Genomic DNA, 20735 nt, shown 5'->3' with positions numbered 1-20735 from the left:
AAGCGACTTGGGAAATGGAGCTCAGGGGCACTGCACTTCCCAAACCTGCAGAGTTCTAAACGATAACTATCGCCCCAAAATATATTGAGGTCAGGCTACGAAGAGGCGTTGAACGCAAGGCAGAATTGCAGGAAACGGATGTCAACGGGTACATCGGAATGGCCCCGATAGCACATGAAAAGCGCCAGAACGTGGACAATGATGCGGTTGGCCAAAAAGGGCGTATGCGTTTTTTCCTGAATATATTCAGGAAAAAACGCATACGCCCTTTTTGGCCAACCAAGCAAGCTGGGAGAGCAAATCAGCACTACAAAGAAATCTCTCGCCCCCCCCCCCCCGGGACAAAAGTGCCAGGCGAAAAAAGTCTAAAAACCAGAAAGGCAGGACAGGCCACGGAGTCAAGGGAGCCTTGTTAAGCTGATGGGCGGGATGTCAATGGCCAACAGCCAATCTTCACAAGTGTATCCTCTTTCCCAAACCATGTAAAACACAGAACCACAGAGCATAGGGCACTTCCACACATGGGCGTTGACCTTGGGAAAATGAAAAAATCAACCAGACACAGGGACCCCAAAGTTGAGGGCTGCTGTCTTGACAAGAACCTCCACTCCGGTACACGTTTCATATCCCAGGAAAGAGCCAAGTGGACAAAGACGAGTGGACAAGTGGACAAAGACAAGTGGACAAGTGGACAAGTGGTGCTACGTAGGTCCAATGCAGTGTCACTCAGCCATGAAATCCACGTCATGAGGCTGGTAGCAGCATCCTGAGTGGATTTAGGTACGATCATCCTCAGTGAAATCAGTCCCACAAAAAAAGAAACTTATGATATCACTTATCGAGGGAATGTAAAAATCGCTCCCCATGAACGGAATCCCCAAACAGAACAGAGTCACGCTTTTAGAAAACACACTTATGCCTGCTTCAGGGGAAAGGTGAGGTGGGGTGACGCATAAAACTCGAGTTTGAAATGAGCACAGATACCCTTCCGAAAACCGAATATGGAATGGACACGACCTACTCCTTGCTCAATCAACTGGACTCACCACACCCTGTTCATCGCACAAGTATCTATCCGACTAGTAAGCATCTTAAAACTAAGTCTTGATATCTCTGTGTAAGTGCATCAAGTGTGTGTAAAGTGGCCTAAAACCAGCAGGGAAAATCAGCTCAGACCCATTCTGAGGATACATTTCCAACACAAAGAAGAAACAAGCAGGGCAAAACAGAGAGAAATTCTTCCAAAATGCTTTCAGGGACTGGCATGCAACCAGGATTGACCACATCTACAGCCCCAGCGGCAGAAGACATAAGGCTGGACACTCTTGGGGCTGAGACGATGGGTGAGGTTGGGAAAGCAAATGCAGACCCTTGAAAGGAATCCTGCGTGCTCCCCATTCCATGGGTCCCAACTCTCCAGGTTCAACGCAATCTTCCGACAGCGAAAGCACTCATTGGAAACCCAGCGGATGCTACACCGTGGGATCGGGAAAGCTTTCTGAAACTCACCTCAGTTTTCATCTCCTGGTGCTCGTGTTCTCCATTCAGGCCCCCTTACTAACAATCTCCCCACTTGGAGACTCGGCGCCTTTCCATGCCTCTTTCGTACCGTCTGCAATTTGTCCGCAGGATGAACTGCAAGAGGGGGAACCAATGAGAGACTCGCTGGAGGTGTTTGGTCGGGCACATGTCACTCTCATTTCCCATCACGAAGAAGAATTCACCAGAGGTTCAGCCTGCCACCGCGGATCGACAATAGGGCGTGAAGCCATCCAGCCGTGTTGCGTCCCACTCACACAAAAGCGACTTGGGAAATGGAGCTCAGGGGCACTGCACTTCCCAAACCTGCAGAGTTCTAAACGATAACTATCGCCCCAAAATATATTGAGGTCAGGCTACGAAGAGGCGTTGAACGCAAGGCAGAATTGCAGGAAACGGATGTCAACGGGTACATCGGAATGGCCCTGATAGCACATGAAAAGCGCCAGAACGTGGACAATGATGCGGTTGGCCAAAAAGGGCGTATGCGTTTTTTCCTGAATATATTCAGGAAAAAACGCATACGCCCTTTTTGGCCAACCAAGCAACCTTGGAGAGCAAATCAGCACTACAAAGAAATCTCTCGACCCCCCCGGGGCAAAAGGGCCAGGCGAAAAAAGTCTAAAAACCAGAAAGGCAGGACAGGCCACGGAGTCAAGGGAGCCTTGTTAAGCTGATGGGCGGGATGTCAATGGCCAACAGCCAATCTTCACAAGTGTATCCTCTTTCCCAAACCATGTAAAACACAGAACCACAGAGCATAGGGCACTTCCACACAAGGGCGTTGACCTTGGGAAAATGAAAAAATCAACCAGACACAGGGACCCCAAAGTTGAGGGCTGCTGTCTTGACAAGAACCTCCACTCCGGTACACGTTTCATATCCCAGGAAAGAGCCAAGTGGACAAAGACGAGAGGACAAGTGGACAAAGACAAGTGGACAAGTGGACAAGTGGTGCTACGTAGGTCCAATGGAGTGTCACTCAGCCATGAAATCCACGTCATAAGGCTGGTAGCAGCATCCTGAATGGATTTAGGTACGATCATCCTCAGTGAAATAAGTCCCACAAAAAAAAAAACTTATGATATCACTTATCGAGGGAATGTAAAAATGGCTCCCCATGAACTGAATCCCCAAACAGAACAGAGTCACGCTTTTAGAAAACACACTTATGCCTGCTTCAGGGGAAAGGTGAGGTGGGGTGACGCATAAAACTCGAGTTTGAAATGAGCACAGATACCCTTCCGAAAACCGAATATGGAATGGACACGACCTACTCCTTGCTCAATCAACTGGACTCACCAGACCCTGTTCATCGCACAAGTATCTATCCGACTAGTAAGCATCTTAAAACTAAGTCTTGATATCTCTGTGTAAGTGCATCAAGTGTGTGTAAAGCCGCCTAAAACCAGCAGGGAAAATCAGCTCAGACCCATTCTGAGGATACATTTCCAACACAAACAAGAAACAAGCAGGGCAAAACAGAGAGAAATTCTTCCAAAATGCGTTCAGGGACTGGCATGCAACCAGGATTGACCACATCTACAGCCCCAGCGGCAGAAGACATAAGGCTGGACACTCTTGGGGCTGAGACGATGGGTGAGGTTGGGAAAGCAAATGCAGACCCTTGAAAGAAATCCTGCGTGCTCCCCATTCCATGGGTCCCAACTCTCCAGGTTCAACGCAATCTTCCGACAGCGAATGCACTCATTGTCAACCCAGCGGATGCTACACCGTGGGATCGGGAAAGCTTTCTGAAACTCACCTCAGTTTTCATCTCCTGGTGCTCGTGTTCTCCATTCAGGCCCCCTTACTAACAATCTCCCCACTTGGAGACTCGGCGCCTTTCCATGCCTCTTTCGTACCGTCTGCAATTTGTCCGCAGGATGAACTGCAAGAGGGGGAACCAATGAGAGACTCGCTGGAGGTGTTTGGTCGGGCACATGTCACTCTCATTTCCCATCACGAAGAAGAATTCACCAGAGGTTCAGCCTGCCACCGCGGATCGACAATAGGGCGTGAAGCCATCCAGCCGTGTTGCGTCCCACTCACACAAAAGCGACTTGGGAAATGGAGCTCAGGGGCACTGCACTTCCCAAACCTGCAGAGTTCTAAACGATAACTATCGCCCCAAAATATATTGAGGTCAGGCTACGAAGAGGCGCTGAACGCAAGGCAGAACTGCAGGAAACGGATGTCAACGTGTACATTGGAATGGCCCCGATAGCACATGAAAAGCGCCAGAACTTGGACAATGATGCGGTTGGCCAAAAAGGGCGTATGCGTTTTTTCCTGAATATATTCAGGAAAAAACGCATACGCCCTTTTTGGCCAACCAGGCAAGCTGGGAGAGCAAATCAGCACTACAAAGAAATCTCTCGCCCCCCCCCCCCCCGGGACAAAAGGGCCAGGCGAAAAAAGTCTAAAAACCAGAAAGGCAGGACAGGCCACGGAGTCAAGGGAGCCTTGTTAAGCTGATGGGCGGGATGTCAATGGCCAACAGCCAATCTTCACAAGTGTATCCTCTTTCCCAAACCATGTAAAACACAGAACCACAGAGCATAGGGCACTTCCACACATGGGCGTTGACCTTGGGAAAATGAAAAAATCAACCAGACACAGGGACCCCAAAGTTGAGGGCTGCTGTCTTGACAAGAACCTCCACTCCGGTACACGTTTCATATCCCAGGAAAGAGCCAAGTGGACAAAGACGAGTGGACAAGTGGACAAAGACAAGTGGACAAGTGGACAAGTGGTGCTACGTAGGTCCAATGCAGTGTCACTCAGCCATGAAATCCACGTCATGAGGCTGGTAGCAGCATCCTGAGTGGATTTAGGTACGATCATCCTCAGTGAAATCAGTCCCACAAAAAAAGAAACTTATGATATCACTTATCGAGGGAATGTAAAAATCGCTCCCCATGAACGGAATCCCCAAACAGAACAGAGTCACGCTTTTAGAAAACACACTTATGCCTGCTTCAGGGGAAAGGTGAGGTGGGGTGACGCATAAAACTCGAGTTTGAAATGAGCACAGATACCCTTCCGAAAACCGAATATGGAATGGACACGACCTACTCCTTGCTCAATCAACTGGACTCACCACACCCTGTTCATCGCACAAGTATCTATGCGACTAGTAAGCATCTTAAAAGCTAAGTCTTGATATCTCTGTGTAAGTGCATCAAGTGTGTGTAAAGCGGCCTAAAACCAGCAGGGAAAATCTGCTCAGACCCATTCTGAGGATACATTTCCAACATAAAGAAGAAACAAGCAGGGCAAAACAGAGAGAAATTCTTCCAAAATGCGTTCAGGGACTGGCATGCAACCAGGATTGACCACATCTACAGCCCCAGCGGCAGAAGACATAAGGCTGGACACTCTTGGGGCTGAGACGATTGGTGAGGTTGGGAAAGCAAATGCAGACCCTTGAAAGAAATCCTGCGAGCTCCCCATTCCATGGGTACCAACTCTCCAGGTTCAACGCAATCTTCCGACAGCGAATGCACTCATTGGAAACCCAGCGGATGCTACACCGTGGGATCGGGAAAGCTTTCTGAAACTCACCTCAGTTTTCATCTCCTGGTGCTCGTGTTCTCCATTCAGGCCCCCTTACTAACAATCTCCCCACTTGGAGACTCGGCGCCTTTCCATGCCTCTTTCGTACCGTCTGCAATTTGTCCGCAGGATGAACTGCAAGAGGGGGAACCAATGAGAGACTCGCTGGAGGTGTTTGGTCGGGCACATGTCACTCTCATTTCCCATCACGAAGAAGAATTCACCAGAGGTTCAGCCTGCCACCGCGGATCGACAATAGGGCGTGAAGCCATCCAGCCGTGTTGCGTCCCACTCACACAAAAGCGACTTGGGAAATGGAGCTCAGGGGCACTGCACTTCCCAAACCTGCAGAGTTCTAAACGATAACTATCGCCCCAAAATATATTGAGGTCAGGCTACGAAGAGGCGTTGAACGCAAGGCAGAATTGCAGGAAACGGATGTCAACGGGTACATCGGAATGGCCCCGATAACACATGAAAAGCGCCAGAACGTGGACAATGATGCGGTTGGCCAAAAAGGGCGTATGCGTTTTTTCCTGAATATATTCAGGAAAAAACGCATACGCCCTTTTTGTCCAACCAAGCAACCTGGGAGAGCAAATCAGCACTACAAAGAAATCTCTCGCCCCCCCCAGGGGCAAAAGTGCCAGGCGAAAAAAGTCTAAAAACCAGAAAGGCAGGACAGGCCACGGAGTCAAGGGAGCCTTGTTAAGCTGATGGGCGGGATGTCAATGGCCAACAGCCAATCTTCACAAGTGTATCCTCTTTCCCAAACCATGTAAAACACAGAACCACAGAGCATAGGGCACTTCCACACATGGGCGTTGACCTTGGGAAAATGAAAAAATCAACCAGACACAGGGACCCCAAAGTTGAGGGCTGCTGTCTTGACAAGAACCTCCACTCCGGTACACGTTTCATATCCCAGGAAAGAGCCAAGTGGACAAAGACGAGTGGACAAGTGGACAAAGACAAGTGGACAAGTGGACAAGAGGTGCTACGTAGGTCCAATGCAGTGTCACTCAGCCATGAAATCCACGTCATGAGGCTGGTAGCAGCATCCTGAGTGGATTTAGGTACGATCATCCTCAGTGAAATCAGTCCCACAAAAAAAGAAACTTATGATATCACTTATCGAGGGAATGTAAAAATCGCTCCCCATGAAATGAATCCCCAAACAGAACAGAGTCACGCTTTTAGAAAACACACTTATGCCTGCTTCAGGGGAAAGGTGAGGTGGGGTGACGCATAAAACTCGAGTTTGAAATGAGCACAGATACCCTTCCGAAAACCGAATATGGAATGGACACGACCTACTCCTTGCTCAATCAACTGGACTCACCACACCCTGTTCATCGCACAAGTATCTATGCGACTAGTAAGCATCTTAAAAGCTAAGGCTTGATATCTCTGTGTAAGTGCATCAAGTGTGTGTAAAGCGGCCTAAAACCAGCAGGGAAAATCTGCTCAGACCCATTCTGAGGATACATTTCCAACATAAAGAAGAAACAAGCAGGGCAAAACAGAGAGAAATTCTTCCAAAATGCGTTCAGGGACTGGCATGCAACCAGGATTGACCACATCTACAGCCCCAGCGGCAGAAGACATAAGGCTGGACACTCTTGGGGCTGAGACGATTAGTGAGGTTGGGAAAGCAAATGCAGACACTTGAAAGGAATCCTGCGTGCTCCCCATTCCATGGGTCCCAACTCTCCAGGTTCAACGCAATCTTCCGACAGCGAATGCACTCATTGGAAACCCAGCGGATGCTACACCGTGGGATCGGGAAAGCTTTCTGAAACTCACCTCAGTTTTCATCTCCTGGTGCTCGTGTTCTCCATTCAGGCCCCCTTACTAACAATCTCCCCACTTGGAGACTCGGCGCCTTTCCATGCCTCTTTCGTACCGTCTGCAATTTGTCCGCAGGATGAACTGCAAGAGGGGGAACCAATGAGAGACTCGCTGGAGGTGTTTGGTCGGGCACATGTCACTCTCATTTCCCATCACGAAGAAGAATTCACCAGAGGTTCAGCCTGCCACCGCGGATCGACAATAGGGCGTGAAGCCATCAAGCCGTGTTGCGTCCCACTCACAAAAAAGCGACTTGGGAAATGGAGCTCAGGGGCACTGCACTTCCCAAACCTGCAGAGTTCTAAACGATAACTATCGCCCCAAAATATATTGAGGTCAGGCTACGAAGAGGCGTTGAACGCAAGGCAGAATTGCAGGAAACGGATGTCAACGGGTACATCGGAATGGCCCCGATAGCACATGAAAAGCGCCAGAACGTGGACAATGATGCGGTTGGCCAAAAGGGGCGTATGCGTTTTTTCATGAATATATTCAGGAAAAAACGCATACGCCCTTTTTGGCCAACCAAGCAACCTGGGAGAGCAAATCAGCACTACAAAGAAATCTCTCGCCCCCCCCCCCCCGGGGCAAAAGGGGAGGCGAAAAAAGTCTAAAAACCAGAAAGGCAGGACAGGCCACGGAGTCAAGGGAGCCTTGTTAAGCTGATGGGCGGGATGTCAATGGCCAACAGCCAATCTTCACAAGTGTATCCTCTTTCCCAAACCATGTAAAACACAGAACCACAGAGCATAGGGCACTTCCACACATGGGCGTTGACCTTGGGAAAATGAAAAAATCAACCAGACACAGGGACCCCAAAGTTGAGGGCTGCTGTCTTGACAAGAACCTCCACTCCGGTACACGTTTCATATCCCAGGAAAGAGCCAAGTGGACAAAGACGAGTGGACAAGTGGACAAAGACAAGTGGACAAGTGGACAAGTGGTGCTACGTAGGTCCAATGCAGTGTCACTCAGCCATGAAATCCACGTCATGAGGCTGGTAGCAGCATCCTGAGTGGATTTAGGTACGATCATCCTCAGTGAAATCAGTCCCACAAAAAAAGAAACTTATGATATCACTTATCCAGGGAATGTAAAAATCGCTCCCCATGAAATGAATCCCCAAACAGAACAGAGTCACGCTTTTAGAAAACACACTTATGCCTGCTTCAGGGGAAAGGTGAGGTGGGGTGACGCATAAATCTCGAGTTTGAAATGAGCACAGATACCCTTCCGAAAACCGAATATGGAATGGACACGACCTACTCCTTGCTCAATCAACTGGACTCACCAGACCCTGTTCATCGCACAAGTATCTATCCGACTAGTAAGCATCTTAAAACTAAGTCTTGATATCTCTGTGTAAGTGCATCAAGTGTGTGTAAAGTGGCCTAAAACCAGCAGGGAAAATCAGCTCAGACCCATTCTGAGGATACATTTCCAACACAAAGAAGAAACAAGCAGGGCAAAACAGAGAGAAATTCTTCCAAAATGCGTTCAGGGACTGGCATGCAACCAGGATTGACCACATCTACAGCCCCAGCGGCAGAAGACATAAGGCTGGACACTCTTGGGGCTGAGACGATTGGTGAGGTTGGGAAAGCAAATGCAGACCCTTGAAAGAAATCCTGCGAGCTCCCCATTCCATGGGTACCAACTCTCCAGGTTCAACGCAATCTTCCGACAGCGAATGCACTCATTGGAAACCCAGCGGATGCTACACCGTGGGATCGGGAAAGCTTTCTGAAACTCACCTCAGTTTTCATCTCCTGGTGCTCGTGTTCTCCATTCAGGCCCCCTTACTAACAATCTCCCCACTTGGAGACTCGGCGCCTTTCCATGCCTCTTTCGTACCGTCTGCAATTTGTCCGCAGGATGAACTGCAAGAGGGGGACCCAATGAGAGACTCGCTGGAGGTGTTTGGTCGGGCACATGTCACTCTCATTTCCCATCACGAAGAAGAATTCACCAGAGGTTCAGCCTGCCACCGCGGATCGACAATAGGGCGTGAAGCCATCCAGCCATGTTGCGTCCCACTCACACAAAAGCGACTTGGGAAATGGAGCTCAGGGGCACTGCACTTCCCAAACCTGCAGAGTTCTAAACGATAACTATCGCCCCAAAATATATTGAGGTCAGGCTACGAAGAGGCGTTGAACGCAAGGCAGAATTGCAGGAAACGGATGTCAACGGGTACATCGGAATGGCCCCGATAACACATGAAAAGCGCCAGAACGTGGACAATGATGCGGTTGGCCAAAAAGGGCGTATGCGTTTTTTCCTGAATATATTCAGGAAAAAACGCATACGCCCTTTTTGGCCAACCAAGCAACCTGGGAGAGCAAATCAGCACTACAAAGAAATCTCTCGCCCCCCCCAGGGGCAAAAGGGCCAGGCGAAAAAAGTCTAAAAACCAGAAAGGCAGGACAGGCCACGGAGTCAAGGGAGCCTTGTTAAGCTGATGGGCGGGATGTCAATGGCCAACAGCCAATCTTCACAAGTGTATCCTCTTTCCCAAACCATGTAAAACACAGAACCACAGAGCATAGGGCACTTCCACACATGGGCGTTGACCTTGGGAAAATGAAAAAATCAACCAGACACAGGGACCCCAAAGTTGAGGGCTGCTGTCTTGACAAGAACCTCCACTCCGGTACACGTTTCATATCCCAGGAAAGAGCCAAGTGGACAAAGACGAGTGGACAAGTGGACAACGACAAGTGGACAAGTGGACAAGTGGTGCTACGTAGGTCCAATGGAGTGTCACTCAGCCATGAAATCCACGTCATGAGGCTGGTAGCAGCATCCTGAGTGGATTTAGGTACGATCATCCTCAGTGAAATCAGTCCCACAAAAAAAGAAACTTATGATATCACTTATCGAGGGAATGTAAAAATCGCTCCCCATGAAATGAATCCCCAAACAGAACAGAGTCACGCTTTTAGAAAACACACTTATGCCTGCTTCAGGGGAAAGGTGAGGTGGGGTGACGCATAAAACTCGAGTTTGAAATGAGCACAGATACCCTTCCGAAAACCGAATATGGAATGGACACGACCTACTCCTTGCTCAATCAACTGGACTCACCACACCCTGTTCATCGCACAAGTATCTATGCGACTAGTAAGCATCTTAAAAGCTAAGGCTTGATATCTCTGTGTAAGTGCATCAAGTGTGTGTAAAGCGGCCTAAAACCAGCAGGGAAAATCTGCTCAGACCCATTCTGAGGATACATTTCCAACATAAAGAAGAAACAAGCAGGGCAAAACAGAGAGAAATTCTTCCAAAATGCGTTCAGGGACTGGCATGCAACCAGGATTGACCACATCTACAGCCCCAGCGGCAGAAGACATAAGGCTGGACACTCTTGGGGCTGAGACGATTAGTGAGGTTGGGAAAGCAAATGCAGACACTTGAAAGGAATCCTGCGTGCTCCCCATTCCATGGGTCCCAACTCTCCAGGTTCAACGCAATCTTCCGACAGCGAAAGCACTCATTGGAAACCCAGCGGATGCTACACCGTGGGATCGGGAAAGCTTTCTGAAACTCACCTCAGTTTTCATCTCCTGGTGCTCGTGTTCTCCATTCAGGCCCCCTTACTAACAATCTCCCCACTTGGAGACTCGGCGCCTTTCCATGCCTCTTTCGTACCGTCTGCAATTTGTCCGCAGGATGAACTGCAAGAGGGGGAACCAATGAGAGACTCGCTGGAGGTGTTTGGTCGGGCACATGTCACTCTCATTTCCCATCACGAAGAAGAATTCACCAGAGGTTCAGCCTGCCACCGCGGATCGACAATAGGGCGTGAAGCCATCCAGCCGTGTTGCGTCCCACTCACACAAAAGCGACTTGGGAAATGGAGCTCAGGGGCACTGCACTTCCCAAACCTGCAGAGTTCTAAACGATAACTATCGCCCCAAAATATATTGAGGTCAGGCTACGAAGAGGCGTTGAACGCAAGGCAGAATTGCAGGAAACGGATGTCAACGGGTACATCGGAATGGCCCCGATAGCACATGAAAAGCGCCAGAACGTGGACAATGATGCGGTTGGCCAAAAAGGGCGTATGCGTTTTTTCCTGAATATATTCAGGAAAAAACGCATACGCCCTTTTTGGCCAACCAAGCAAGCTGGGAGAGCAAATCAGCACTACAAAGAAATCTCTCGCCCCCCCCCCCCCGGGACAAAAGGGCCAGGCGAAAAAAGTCTAAAAACCAGAAAGGCAGGACAGGCCACGGAGTCAAGGGAGCCTTGTTAAGCTGATGGGCGGGATGTCAATGGCCAACAGCCAATCTTCACAAGTGTATCCTCTTTCCCAAACCATGTAAAACACAGAACCACAGAGCATAGGGCACTTCCACACATGGGCGTTGACCTTGGGAAAATGAAAAAATCAACCAGACACAGGGACCCCAAAGTTGAGGGCTGCTGTCTTGACAAGAACCTCCACTCCGGTACACGTTTCATATCCCAGGAAAGAGCCAAGTGGACAAAGACGAGTGGACAAGTGGACAAAGACAAGTGGACAAGTGGACAAGTGGTGCTACGTAGGTCCAATGCAGTGTCACTCAGCCATGAAATCCACGTCATGAGGCTGGTAGCAGCATCCTGAGTGGATTTAGGTACGATCATCCTCAGTGAAATCAGTCCCACAAAAAAAGAAACTTATGATATCACTTATCCAGGGAATGTAAAAATCGCTCCCCATGAAATGAATCCCCAAACAGAACAGAGTCACGCGTTTAGAAAACACACTTATGCCTGCTTCAGGGGAAAGGTGAGGTGGGGTGACGCATAAAACTCGAGTTTGAAATGAGCACAGATACCCTTCCGAAAACCGAATATGGAATGGACACGACCTACTCCTTGCTCAATCAACTGGACTCACCACACCCTGTTCATCGCACAAGTATCTATGCGACTAGTAAGCATCTTAAAAGCTAAGTCTTGATATCTCTGTGTAAGTGCATCAAGTGTGTGTAAAGCGGCCTAAAACCAGCAGGGAAAATCAGCTCAGACCCATTCTGAGGATACATTTCCAACATAAAGAAGAAACAAGCAGGGCAAAACAGAGAGAAATTCTTCCAAAATGCGTTCAGGGACTGGCATGCAACCAGGATTGACCACATCTACAGCCCCAGCGGCAGAAGACATAAGGCTGGACACTCTTGGGGCTGAGACGATGGGTGAGGTTGGGAAAGCAAATGCAGACCCTTGAAAGGAATCCTGCGTGCTCCCCATTCCATGGGTCCCAACTCTCCAGGTTCAACGCAATCTTCCGACAGCGAAAGCACTCATTGGAAACCCAGCGGATGCTACACCGTGGGATCGGGAAAGCTTTCTGAAACTCACCTCAGTTTTCATCTCCTGGTGCTCGTGTTCTCCATTCAGGCCCCCTTACTAACAATCTCCCCACTTGGAGACTCGGCGCCTTTCCATGCCTCTTTCGTACCGTCTGCAATTTGTCCGCAGGATGAACTGCAAGAGGGGGAACCAATGAGAGACTCGCTGGAGGTGTTTGGTCGGGCACATGTCACTCTCATTTCCCATCACGAAGAAGAATTCACCAGAGGTTCAGCCTGCCACCGCGGATCGACAATAGGGCGTGAAGCCATCAAGCCGTGTTGCGTCCCACTCACAAAAAAGCGACTTGGGAAATGGAGCTCAGGGGCACTGCACTTCCCAAACCTGCAGAGTTCTAAACGATAACTATCGCCCCAAAATATATTGAGGTCAGGCTACGAAGAGGCGTTGAACGCAAGGCAGAATTGCAGGAAACGGATGTCAACGGGTACATCGGAATGGCCCCGATAGCACATGAAAAGCGCCAGAACGTGGACAATGATGCGGTTGGCCAAAAGGGGCGTATGCGTTTTTTCATGAATATATTCAGGAAAAAACGCATACGCCCTTTTTGGCCAACCAAGCAACCTGGGAGAGCAAATCAGCACTACAAAGAAATCTCTCGCCCCCCCCCCCCCGGGGCAAAAGGGGAGGCGAAAAAAGTCTAAAAACCAGAAAGGCAGGACAGGCCACGGAGTCAAGGGAGCCTTGTTAAGCTGATGGGCGGGATGTCAATGGCCAACAGCCAATCTTCACAAGTGTATCCTCTTTCCCAAACCATGTAAAACACAGAACCACAGAGCATAGGGCACTTCCACACATGGGCGTTGACCTTGGGAAAATGAAAAAATCAACCAGACACAGGGACCCCAAAGTTGAGGGCTGCTGTCTTGACAAGAACCTCCACTCCGGTACACGTTTCATATCCCAGGAAAGAGCCAAGTGGACAAAGACGAGTGGACAAGTGGACAAAGACAAGTGGACAAGTGGACAAGTGGTGCTACGTAGGTCCAATGCAGTGTCACTCAGCCATGAAATCCACGTCATGAGGCTGGTAGCAGCATCCTGAGTGGATTTAGGTACGATCATCCTCAGTGAAATCAGTCCCACAAAAAAAGAAACTTATGATATCACTTATCCAGGGAATGTAAAAATCGCTCCCCATGAAATGAATCCCCAAACAGAACAGAGTCACGCTTTTAGAAAACACACTTATGCCTGCTTCAGGGGAAAGGTGAGGTGGGGTGACGCATAAAACTCGAGTTTGAAATGAGCACAGATACCCTTCCGAAAACCGAATATGGAATGGACACGACCTACTCCTTGCTCAATCAACTGGACTCACCAGACCCTGTTCATCGCACAAGTATCTATCCGACTAGTAAGCATCTTAAAACTAAGTCTTGATATCTCTGTGTAAGTGCATCAAGTGTGTGTAAAGTGGCCTAAAACCAGCAGGGAAAATCAGCTCAGACCCATTCTGAGGATACATTTCCAACACAAAGAAGAAACAAGCAGGGCAAAACAGAGAGAAATTCTTCCAAAATGCGTTCAGGGACTGGCATGCAACCAGGATTGACCACATCTACAGCCCCAGCGGCAGAAGACATAAGGCTGGACACTCTTGGGGCTGAGACGATTGGTGAGGTTGGGAAAGCAAATGCAGACCCTTGAAAGAAATCCTGCGAGCTCCCCATTCCATGGGTACCAACTCTCCAGGTTCAACGCAATCTTCCGACAGCGAATGCACTCATTGGAAACCCAGCGGATGCTACACCGTGGGATCGGGAAAGCTTTCTGAAACTCACCTCAGTTTTCATCTCCTGGTGCTCGTGTTCTCCATTCAGGCCCCCTTACTAACAATCTCCCCACTTGGAGACTCGGCGCCTTTCCATGCCTCTTTCGTACCGTCTGCAATTTGTCCGCAGGATGAACTGCAAGAGGGGGACCCAATGAGAGACTCGCTGGAGGTGTTTGGTCGGGCACATGTCACTCTCATTTCCCATCACGAAGAAGAATTCACCAGAGGTTCAGCCTGCCACCGCGGATCGACAATAGGGCGTGAAGCCATCCAGCCGTGTTGCGTCCCACTCACACAAAAGCGACTTGGGAAATGGAGCTCAGGGGCACTGCACTTCCCAAACCTGCAGAGTTCTAAACGATAACTATCGCCCCAAAATATATTGAGGTCAGGCTACGAAGAGGCGTTGAACGCAAGGCAGAATTGCAGGAAACGGATGTCAACGGGTACATCGGAATGGCCCCGATAACACATGAAAAGCGCCAGAACGTGGACAATGATGCGGTTGGCCAAAAAGGGCGTATGCGTTTTTTCCTGAATATATTCAGGAAAAAACGCATACGCCCTTTTTGGCCAACCAAGCAACCTGGGAGAGCAAATCAGCACTACAAAGAAATCTCTCGCCCCCCCCAGGGGCAAAAGGGCCAGGCGAAAAAAGTCTAAAAACCAGAAAGGCAGGACAGGCCACGGAGTCAAGGGAGCCTTGTTAAGCTGATGGGCGGGATGTCAATGGCCAACAGCCAATCTTCACAAGTGTATCCTCTTTCCCAAACCATGTAAAACACAGAACCACAGAGCATAGGGCACTTCCACACATGGGCGTTGACCTTGGGAAAATGAAAAAATCAACCAGACACAGGGACCCCAAAGTTGAGGGCTGCTGTCTTGACAAGAACCTCCACTCCGGTACACGTTTCATATCCCAGGAAAGAGCCAAGTGGACAAAGACGAGTGGACAAGTGGACAACGACAAGTGGACAAGTGGACAAGTGGTGCTACGTAGGTCCAATGGAGTGTCACTCAGCCATGAAATCCACGTCATGAGGCTGGTAGCAGCATCCTGAGTGGATTTAGGTACGATCATCCTCAGTGAAATCAGTCCCACAAAAAAAGAAACTTATGATATCACTTATCGAGGGAATGTAAAAATCGCTCCCCATGAAATGAATCCCCAAACAGAACAGAGTCACGCTTTTAGAAAACACACTTATGCCTGCTTCAGGGGAAAGGTGAGGTGGGGTGACGCATAAAACTCGAGTTTGAAATGAGCACAGATACCCTTCCGAAAACCGAATATGGAATGGACACGACCTACTCCTTGCTCAATCAACTGGACTCACCAGACCCTGTTCATCGCACAAGTATCTATGCGACTAGTAAGCATCTTAAAAGCTAAGGCTTGATATCTCTGTGTAAGTGCATCAAGTGTGTGTAAAGCGGCCTAAAACCAGCAGGGAAAATCTGCTCAGACCCATTCTGAGGATACATTTCCAACATAAAGAAGAAACAAGCAGGGCAAAACAGAGAGAAATTCTTCCAAAATGCGTTCAGGGACTGGCATGCAACCAGGATTGACCACATCTACAGCCCCAGCGGCAGAAGACATAAGGCTGGACACTCTTGGGGCTGAGACGATTAGTGAGGTTGGGAAAGCAAATGCAGACACTTGAAAGGAATCCTGCGTGCTCCCCATTCCATGGGTCCCAACTCTCCAGGTTCAACGCAATCTTCCGACAGCGAAAGAACTCATTGGAAACCCAGCGGATGCTACACCGTGGGATCGGGAAAGCTTTCTGAAACTCACCTCAGTTTTCATCTCCTGGTGCTCGTGTTCTCCATTCAGGCCCCCTTACTAACAATCTCCCCACTTGGAGACTCGGCGCCTTTCCATGCCTCTTTCGTACCGTCTGCAATTTGTCCGCAGGATGAACTGCAAGAGGGGGAACCAATGAGAGACTCGCTGGAGGTGTTTGGTCGGGCACATGTCACTCTCATTTCCCATCACGAAGAAGAATTCACCAGAGGTTCAGCCTGCCACCGCGGATCGACAATAGGGCGTGAAGCCATCCAGCCGTGTTGCGTCCCACTCACACAAAAGCGACTTGGGAAATGGAGCTCAGGGGCACTGCACTTCCCAAACCTGCAGAGTTCTAAACGATAACTATCGCCCCAAAATATATTGAGGTCAGGCTACGAAGAGGCGTTGAACGCAAGGCAGAATTGCAGGAAACGGATGTCAACGGGTACATCGGAATGGCCCTGATAGCACATGAAAAGCGCCAGAACGTGGACAATGATGCGGTTGGCCAAAAAGGGCGTATGCGTTTTTTCCTGAATATATTCAGGAAAAAACGCATACGCCCTTTTTGGCCAACCAAGCAACCTTGGAGAGCAAATCAGCACTACAAAGAAATCTCTCGACCCCCCCGGGGCAAAAGGGCCAGGCGAAAAAAGTCTAAAAACCAGAAAGGCAGGACAGGCCACGGAGTCAAGGGAGCCTTGTTAAGCTGATGGGCGGGATGTCAATGGCCAACAGCCAATCTTCACAAGTGTATCCTCTTTCCCAAACCATGTAAAACACAGAACCACAGAGCATAGGGCACTTCCACACAAGGGCGTTGACCTTGGGAAAATGAAAAAATCAACCAGACACAGGGACCCCAAAGTTGAGGGCTGCTGTCTTGACAAGAACCTCCACTCCGGTACACGTTTCATATCCCAGGAAAGAGCCAAGTGGACAAGTGGACAAAGACAAGTGGACAAGTGGACAAGTGGTGCTACGTAGGTCCAATGGAGTGTCACTCAGCCATGAAATCCACGTCATGAGGCTGGTAGCAGCATCCTGAATGGATTTAGGTACGATCATCCTCAGTGAAATAAGTCCCACAAAAAAAGAAACTTATGATATCACTTATCGAGGGAATGTAAAAATGGCTCCCCATGAACTGAATCCCCAAACAGAACAGAGTCACGCTTTTAGAAAACACACTTATGCCTGCTTCAGGGGAAAGGTGAGGTGGGGTGACGCATAAAACTCGAGTTTGAAATGAGCACAGATACCCTTCCGAAAACCGAATATGGAATGGACACGACCTACTCCTTGCTCAATCAACTGGACTCACCAGACCCTGTTCATCGCACAAGTATCTATCCGACTAGTAAGCATCTTAAAAGCTAAGTCTTGATATCTCTGTGTAAGTGCATCAAGTGTGTGTAAAGCGGCCTAAAACCAGCAGGGAAAATCAGCTCAGACCCATTCTGAGGATACATTTCCAACACAAAGAAGAAACAAGCAGGGCAAAACAGAGAGAAATTCTTCCAAAATGCGTTCAGGGACTGGCATGCAACCAGGATTGACCACATCTACAGCCCCAGCGGCAGAAGACATAAGGCTGGACACTCTTGGGGCTGAGACGATTGGTGAGGTTGGGAAAGCAAATGCAGACCCTTGAAAGAAATCCTACGTGCTCCCCATTCCATGGGTCCCAACTCTCCAGGTTCAACGCAATCTTCCGACAGGGAATGCACTCATTGGAAACCCAGCGGATGCTACACCGTGGGATCGGGAAAGCTTTCTGAAACTCACCTCAGTTTTCATCTCCTGGTGCTCGTGTTCTCCATTCAGGCCCCCTTACTAACAATCACCCCACTTGGAGACTCGGCGCCTTTCCATGCCTCTTTCGTACCGTCTGCAATTTGTCCGCAGGATGAACTGCAAGAGGGGGAACCAATGAGAGACTCGCTGGAGGTGTTTGGTCGGGCACATGTCACTCTCATTTCCAAAGACGAAGAAGAACTCACCAAAGGCTCAGCCTGCCACCCCGGATCGACAATAGGGCGTGAAGCCATCCAGCCGTGTTGCGTTCCACTCACAAAAAAGCGACTTGGGAAATGGAGCTCAGGGGCACTGCACTTCCCAAACCTGCAGAGTTCTAAACGATAACTATCGCCCCAAAATATATTGAGGTCAGGCTACGAAGAGGCGTTGAACGCAAGGCAGAATTGCAGGAAACGGATGTCAACGGGTACATCGGAATGGCCCCGATAGCACATGAAAAGCGCCAGAACGTGGACAATGATGCGGTTGGCCAAAAAGGGCGTATGCGTTTTTTCCTGAATATATTCAGGAAAAAACGCATACGCCCTTTTTGGCCAACCAAGCAACCTTGGAGAGCAAATCAGCACTACAAAGAAATCTCTCGCCCCCCCCCCCCCGGGGAAAAAGGGCCAGGCGAAAAAAGTCTAAAAACCAGAAAGGCAGGAAAGGCCAGGGAGTCAAGGGAGCCTTGTTAAGCTGATGGGCGGGATGTCAATGGCCAACAGCCAATCTTCACAAGTGTATCCTCTTTCCCAAACCATGTAAAACACAGAACCACAGAGCATAGGGCACTTCCACACATGGGCGTTGACTTTGGGAAAATGAAAAAATCAACCAGACACAGGGACCCCAAAGTTGAGGGCTGCTGTCTTGACAAGAACCTCCACTCCGGTACACGTTTCATATCCCAGGAAAGAGCCAAGTGGACAAGTGGACAAAGACAAGTGGACAAGTGGACAAGTGGTGCTACGTAGGTCCAATGGAGTGTCACTCAGCCATGAAATCCACGTCATGAGGCTGGTAGCAGCATCCTGAATGGATTTAGATACGATCATCCTCAGTGAAATAAGTCCCACAAAAAAAGAAACTTATGATATCACTTATCGAGGGAATGTAAAAATGGCTCCCCATGAACTGAATCCCCAAACAGAACAGAGTCACGCTTTTAGAAAACACACTTATGCCTGCTTCAGGGGAAAGGTGAGGTGGGGTGACGCATAAAACTCGAGTTTGAAATGAGCACAGATACCCTTTCGAAAACCGAATATGGAATGGACACGACCTACTCCTTGCTCAATCAACTGGACTCACCAGACCCTGTTCATCGCACAAGTATCTATCCGACTAGTAAGCATCTTAAAACTAAGTCTTGATATCTCTGTGTAAGTGCATCAAGTGTGTGTAAAGCGGCCTAAAACCAGCAGGGAAAATCAGCTCAGACCCATTCTGAGGATACATTTCCAACACAAAGAAGAAACAAGCAGGGCAAAACAGAGAGAAATTCTTCCAAAATGCGTTCAGGGACTGGCATGCAACCAGGATTGACCACATCTACAGCCCCAGCGGCAGAAGACATAAGGCTGGACACTCTTGGGGCTGAGACGATTGGTGAGGTTGGGAAAGCAAATGCAGACCCTTGAAAGAAATCCTGCGTGCTCCCCATTCCATGGGTCCCAACTCTCCAGGTTCAACGCAATCTTCCGACAGCGAAAGCACTCATTGGAAACCCAGCGGATGCTACACCGTGGGATCGGGAAAGCTTTCTGAAACTCACCTCAGTTTTCATCTCCTGGTGCTCGTGTTCTCCATTCAGGCCCCCTTACTAACAATCTCCCCACTTGGAGACTCGGCGCCTTTCCATGCCTCTTTCGTACCGTCTGCAATTTGTCCGCAGGATGAACTGCAAGAGGGGGAACCAATAAGAGACTCGCTGGAGGTGTTTGGTCGGGCACATGTCACTCTCATTTCCCATCACGAAGAAGAATTCACCAGAGGTTCAGCCTGCCACCGCGGATCGACAATAGGGCGTGAAGCCATCCAGCCGTGTTGAGTCCCACTCAAAAAAAAGCGCCTTGGGAAATGGAGCTCAGGGGCACTGCACTTCCCAAACCTGCAGAGTTCTAAACGATAACTATCGCCCCCAAATATATTGAGGTCAGGCTACGAAGAGGCGTTGAACGCAAGGCAGAATTGCAGGAAACGGATGTCAACGGGTACATCGGAATGGCCCCGATAGCACATGAAAAGCGCCAGAACGTGGACAATGATGCGGTTGGCCAAAAAGGGCGTATGCGTTTTTTCCTGAATATATTCAGGAAAAAACGCATACGCCCTTTTTGGCCAACCAAGCAACCTGGGAGAGCAAATCAGCACTACAAAGAAATCTCTCACCCCCCCCCGGGGCAAAAGGGCCAGGCGAAAAAAGTCTAAAAACCAGAAAGGCAGGACAGCCCACGGAGTCAAGGGAGCCTTGTTAAGCTGATGGGCGGGATGTCAATGGCCAACAGCCAATCTTCACAAGTGTATCCTCTTTCCCAAACCATGTAAAACACAGAACCCCCCAGCATAGGGCACTTCCACACATGGGCGTTGACCTTGGGAAAATGAAAAAATCAACCAGACACAGGGACCCCAAAGTTGAGGGCTGCTGTCTTGACAAGAACCTCCACTCCGGTACACGTTTCATATCCCAGGAAAGAGCCAAGTGGACAAGTGGACAAAGACAAGTGGACAAGTGGACAAGTGGTGCTACGTAGGTCCAATGGAGTGTCACTCAGCCATGAAATCCACGTCATGAGGCTGGTAGCAGCATCCTGAATGGATTTAGGTACGATCATCCTCAGTGAAATAAGTCCCACAAAAAAAGAAACTTATGATATCACTTATCGAGGGAATGTAAAAATGGCTCCCCATGAACTGAATCCCCAAACAGAACAGAGTCACGCTTTTAGAAAACACACTTATGCCTGCTTCAGGGGAAAGGTGAGGTGGGGTGACGCATAAAACTCGAGTTTGAAATGAGCACAGATACCCTTCCGAAAACCG

Source organism: Kogia breviceps, chromosome 6 (genome assembly GCF_026419965.1).
Source record: "Kogia breviceps isolate mKogBre1 chromosome 6, mKogBre1 haplotype 1, whole genome shotgun sequence".
Classification (NCBI taxonomy): domain Eukaryota; kingdom Metazoa; phylum Chordata; class Mammalia; order Artiodactyla; family Physeteridae; genus Kogia; species Kogia breviceps.
This window is presented reverse-complemented; position numbering follows the sequence as displayed.